Here is a 5,782-nt window from a genome sequence, read left to right on the forward strand (position 1 = left end):
GCAACACAGATTTTCATGGATATAACTTAATATAACTTTCTTATGTAGAAAACATGGCTTATCTTAGGCTTAACCATGCATATAAAATACCACCTATCATCTTCATTGAAAAAAGAATGGTGTCTTTGTTCATAAATATCAGTGATTAATCATAGGAATGGCTATTATTCTCTATCAAACAAAATCAAGGACTAAGTAATGAATATCTTGGTCGACAACAAAACTTATGATTATTAACTTCACATTAAAATTCACTTCATCTCTGCCACCTTCAAGGAAATCTTTGTTATCCATCACCATATTGATGTTGTGACTTGGTCCTTGAAAAAAATTCAGCATGTTTTATTCATGGAAACCTTCAAGTTAGACAGTATATGTCATGCTAACTTGCAAGAGATTGGTGTGAGGTACATTGAGGCTTGCAGGGCCTGCCCTGCAGTTTGCCCTCATGAAAGCATAGAAGTAGATTATAACCAGTTTCTTAGGAAACCATGAATCCTTTCTAGCCTTGACATCTCCGTGACCAACAAGATATACAACTCCTGATAATTCAGAACACTTCCATAGTTCCAAATGTACATCACAAGAAGGAAGAAGGTGGAAAAAACCATTTATCCAACCATTTTCCCCCACTTTCATCAAAACTGCAGAAAAATAAATTAGCTCAGTTGATCCAAATAGAACAGGAAATCCAATCGCAAGGAATATAGTTTTTGCCCATATAAGAACCATGACAAGAGTCACTAGGCTTGTAGTCACCATAATCATCTCTACCTTTGCAATGCCATATGCATTTGATATCTCGACCGTGCTCTTAAAACAATCACATACCAAGACACGCATTATCATTAGAACCCAGTTGATGACAAGAATGTAGATCTGACCCATGAACCGTCGGGATGTGTGAATTATTTTCAATCTGGGAAAGCATCCTAGGGCCATGGACATTTTAATAGATGAAATTGTTGTTGAGATCATTGCCTGGCTTGCAATCATGGCAACAACACTAGCTATCACGAAGACTGGCCAGATAAAACCATCTGGAATTGAAGCAGAGAATACGTTCTCCACCACAGAGGGATGCTTCATAAGATATGAAACTTGATCCATGTAAGCCAATAGTAGGCATGGGAATACTACACATGTGAAGGCTATCTGGATGGATCTTACTGAGAAGTGACCCAAATCAGCAAACATAGCTTCAGCTCCTATTATGCATAACATGCAACCTCCTAGGGACATCCATGCTTTGATAGTGTTCCTCTTGAACAAGTAATAGATATAAACAAGATTGAATGCCCTTAAAATTATCATGTCATGTAAAATAATATTGTAAAGTGAAATAGAACCAATAGAGAAAAACCATATCATGAGTGCCAGAGAAAATGTCATGCCTACTTTGCTTGTACCAAACTGTTTTATGCTGAACAAGATCACCAGGAATATGATTGAGACAATGACCACTGTGTCTTCCGTAAAGCTAGATATTTCATCTTGCATGCCACTAACAACAGACATGACTGATATTGCAGGTGTAAGTATGCCATCCCCAATTACCATGGAAGTACCCATGAGAAACAAGAGTAGCAGTAGGGTCTTCAATTTTCTACTTCTCTAAAGGCTTTCTTTGATTCTTAATCATCTTTCCAGTTTCGGGGTGGGCAACTTGAGCTTGAAACTGTAATTTTTTTCATCTGATGGTTGCTGGTTAGGGAGCAGATTGACCTTCGCATATGTGCAAATCAAAGAGTACAAGGAAAATGTCGCCCCTTCACCATTGTCATTGGCTTTGAGCATAATGAACACCTATTTAGCCAAAGCTATGAGGGCTATTGTGTACATCACTAAAGCTAATGCACCCAAAACATCTTCCTCTCCTTTGGTACGAGCTTGGATGAATACACTAGTGAAAACATACAAGGAATTGGTACCCATATCTCCATAGACCACTCCAAGTGTTTGGAATGCCAAGTCGAGCGTCCGTCATAATGAAAGGTCCTTATCATGGCCCTTATGAACACCGGGCACGTCCATGGCCTCCACATCAAAGGAATCCACTCACTTGGTCTTCAGAACGAGCCCACGCCTCATTTTGTGTCATGTCTGATCATCGTCAAAAAACCACCTTGGGGATTACCCTTCCATTTCACTGCCATCAACCGACCTGGACTCTAATGACAACAAAGACATTGAGCCCTCACTGATCCCATCCCTGTCTTTCTCATCCTAGACATTGATATGATAATGGGGTTGACAATGACAAGAATGATACACAAAAGAGAAATCAATAAAAACTTAGGAGAATCCCCACAACTGTTTATAAAAAAAGCACAAGTTTATCATCCAAAGAAGTAATTTCTGCATTCAAAGACCACAATCCTCAATCTCATAATTTTATCATCCATAGAAACAACTCCTGCATTCAAATCCCATAATCTAGAAAAAGAAAGAGCTCAATCTCTTCGACCCACATCGTAACATCGCATCCCACATCCAGATTTCCATTGAAATCTTGAAAATCCTCATACCCAAATGATTTTTTGCAGTGACTTCTATGAATACATTACCATCCTTCGATCAGAGCGTTTTTGTTAAAGAAGAAACATATTATATATCTTCAAGGAGAAACATATAATGGTAATGCAAAGTTCTAAAAGGTATGTGATCCTTAGGCTTATTGGAGAGTATATAAAAAATTTCACACCTTTTTATGAGATATGGGAGGAAAACATGTTAAAGATTTTTAATAAATATAAAATTTCCAAAATGATGCTAGTTACGTGTGATTCTTTTTTCATTGTTTGTGATTATGAAAAATGAAACTCAATGTTTTTTCATTAGTGCACACATATTTCATTATATAATTGCATATAGAAAAATCATTCCAGAGCCGATAACAATAAAAGTGAAGAATTTATGGTCCAACGTTATATTTAAGGGAGATGTTTAAGGATGACGTTTGAATTTTGTTTTTCATTTTAAGAAATTTGGAGCAAATATTAGGAAGGACTTTGAGAGAGGATTGTCCTTGATTTTCGAAAATGGAGTTGTTCCTTTCCAGCCATATGCCCTAAGTGACCATCAAAGCGAGAGCTCATAAGTTTTTTGGATGTTTTCATTATAGCCATTTTTTTACACATATCCATAGAGTCCCCATGCCATTGATGTGAATTACTTGTTCGGTTTTTTTTAACCAAACAAGAAAAATTAAAAAAATGCCTCAAGATCAAAGACTGAAACAAAGACCTATTGACATACCTTTTAAAGTATGGAAAGAACTTGTAAAATCATATGAGAAGTTGGATGCACAAAGAAAAGTCGGCAATGAGAGCATTCAAGTATTGAATTTTTCATTAGACATTATTTAGAATGTATTAATACTTATAAGTATCTTAGACATGTATTTGTGTGAAAATAAATTGAATTGGTTTGTGTTTAAGGACAAGGCATCCAAGGCGAGGTTAACCAAGACAAAAGTCACTCATCGTAGTGGCTAGAAAGGTTTAAAAGCACTGATAACAACCTTTGTAAGTATATTAAACATGTGATATTTTTTTAATAAATTTTGTACTAGAAGAAAGTCATTGTTATCTAATTTCTCCCTATTTACTGATTGATAGGAACTAAAATATGGAAGACCTCCAAATCATTTGGAAAAGGAGGTGCTGCAGCAAAAGAGATGGGTTGAATTTGATGTTTGGATGGACTCTATGGTATGTAATCTTAGTTGGATTTCCAATATACTTTTAAACCATATTTTCATTTTATTTTTTAGTACTATTAGATATTATATCTTACCTCATTTTATGGTTAACATTGTATAACAAAAACATGCGCTGTGTTATGTAATTAATACTAACATGTAATATTGATTTTTTTTGTCAGAATGCTATAGGTAATGATTGCCAAGACGATGATCCAAATTATGTTCAACATATATCAGGAGATGATGAGGATGAGGATGAGGATGATGGTGGTGAAGGAGGAGATGATGATGATAGTTGCGGTGTTGGTGATGATGTGGATCAGAGTAATGAGGATGGTCAAGATGATCATGAGGATGATCTTGGTGGTGGTAGCTAGGCATGCACACGCATTGTTTTTTATGAAGAAATTATTGTGTAGAATGACATTGTTATGTTTATATGGGTGTTGTGAATTTACCCTATATCAATGAGACATTTTGATTTTGTAATCATACGATGAGTTTGATTTATGTATGTTGTTAATTTATCGTAGAATAACGATATTCATGAAATATTTTGATTTGTTAATCATATTTGAATTTTACTTGTTTTGATTAAAAATAATGCTGATTTTATTAGTATTATGTTGCTATTTTATACATGTTTTGAAAATTGTTAATGACACATTGTTATTTTTTTGGATGGATGTTGTCAATTTCTCTTAAATTTCTTTACAAATGATTTTGAATTGTGATATCTGCTTTAATGATATTTAGAAACTATCATATATTTCACTATGAATCTATAAAGGGGGTCATATATGTAAAGAAAAATATACTCTATATAAGAAGTCAAATGCGGATGTAACCATGGATGCAAAATTGAAAGTAAAATTAGGTGTTAAACTAGGAATTAATACAAAATGCAAACAATTGACATACAAAGTGTTTTAAATTAGAAGTGAAAAATTGTGCAATAGTTGACACAAAGAAGGGAACAAAACATGGCATACAAAAGGATATCAAATTGGGAAAAAACAAGGACACATAAATGGGCACCAAATTAGATGCAAAAAAAGACAACAACTAGATGTAAAATAAGATGCAAAGTTGAGCGTTAAAAAGAAGAAAAAAACGTTACAAATTAATATGCCAAATGATGATGCAAATAATGGTGTAAATTTGGGATGCAAACTTGGGTGCAAAAAAGGAAAAAAAAAGATGTAAGAAAAGACATAAAACAAGATGCAAAATGGGGCTGAAAAAAGGTGAAACCAAGGATGCCATATTGGATGTAAAAAATGATTCCTAATCACATGCAAATTTAGGCTCGAACTCAGACACAAAATTATATGCAAATGTGGACACAAAATGAGGCAAAAAAAGATGCAAATTTGGATGGTGAAAACGATGTAAAACTAGACACCAAAAAAATGCAAAATTGGATGAAAAAGTCGGTGTAAATAATGGTGCAACATTGGACACAAGTAGACACAAAAAAATGGTGCAAAAAGGGGCATAAAATAGCTTAAAATTGGATGCAAAACTTGGTGCAAAAACAAATACAAAAGTAGACGTAAAAAATGGCTCTAAATTGAATGTGCCATTAGACACAAAATAAGATGCAAAGGTGGACACAACACATGACTCAACATAAGATGCAAATATAAATGCAAATTTGGATGCTCAAAATGATGTAACATTAGATGCAAGAGATGGTGTTAAAAATGATGCAAAATTGGATGAAACAAATGACGCAAAATATGGTGCAAAATGAGATGGGAAAAATGGAGACAAATCAAACGTAAATGTGGATGTAAAAAATGGTCCAAAAAAAGATGCAAAAATGGGCACAAAAATGGATGCAAAATTTGGTGCTAAATCAAATTCAACACACGGTGCAAAGATAGGCACCAAAGCTGGTGCAAAAATAGAAGCAAAAACTAGTGTAAGACTAGATACAAAACCTGGCGTAAGACTAGATGCAAAAACTGACACAAAATGGATGCATAAAAAGACGTTAAATTGGATTCAAAATACAGTGTAAACTTGATGCAAATGATGGTGCAAAAATGGAAGCAAAGAATGACACAAAAT

At 34.4% G+C, this 5,782-nt stretch overlaps 1 long non-coding RNA gene and 1 pseudogene across 1 annotated transcript; one reads left to right on the forward strand and one right to left on the reverse strand.

Annotated features, from left to right (window-relative positions):
• Positions 1-357: 357 nt before the first annotated feature.
• On the reverse strand, positions 358-2,091 carry LOC149172716 (putative potassium transporter 12 pseudogene; annotated as a pseudogene).
• A 1,340-nt stretch (positions 2,092-3,431) lies between these two features.
• On the forward strand, positions 3,432-4,150 carry LOC149172717 (uncharacterized). Its single transcript, XR_016259640.1, has 3 exons — positions 3,432-3,527; positions 3,621-3,713; positions 3,886-4,150. It is a non-coding gene; the product is annotated as an uncharacterized LOC149172717 (long non-coding RNA).
• The last annotated feature ends 1,632 nt before the right edge of the window (positions 4,151-5,782 follow it).

This window comes from Pinus tabuliformis, chromosome 4_2 (assembly GCF_031772625.1).
Source record: "Pinus tabuliformis cultivar Carrire ecotype Pingquan chromosome 4_2, CPIR1, whole genome shotgun sequence".
In the NCBI taxonomy this organism is placed as follows: Eukaryota; Viridiplantae; Streptophyta; class Pinopsida; order Pinales; family Pinaceae; genus Pinus; species Pinus tabuliformis.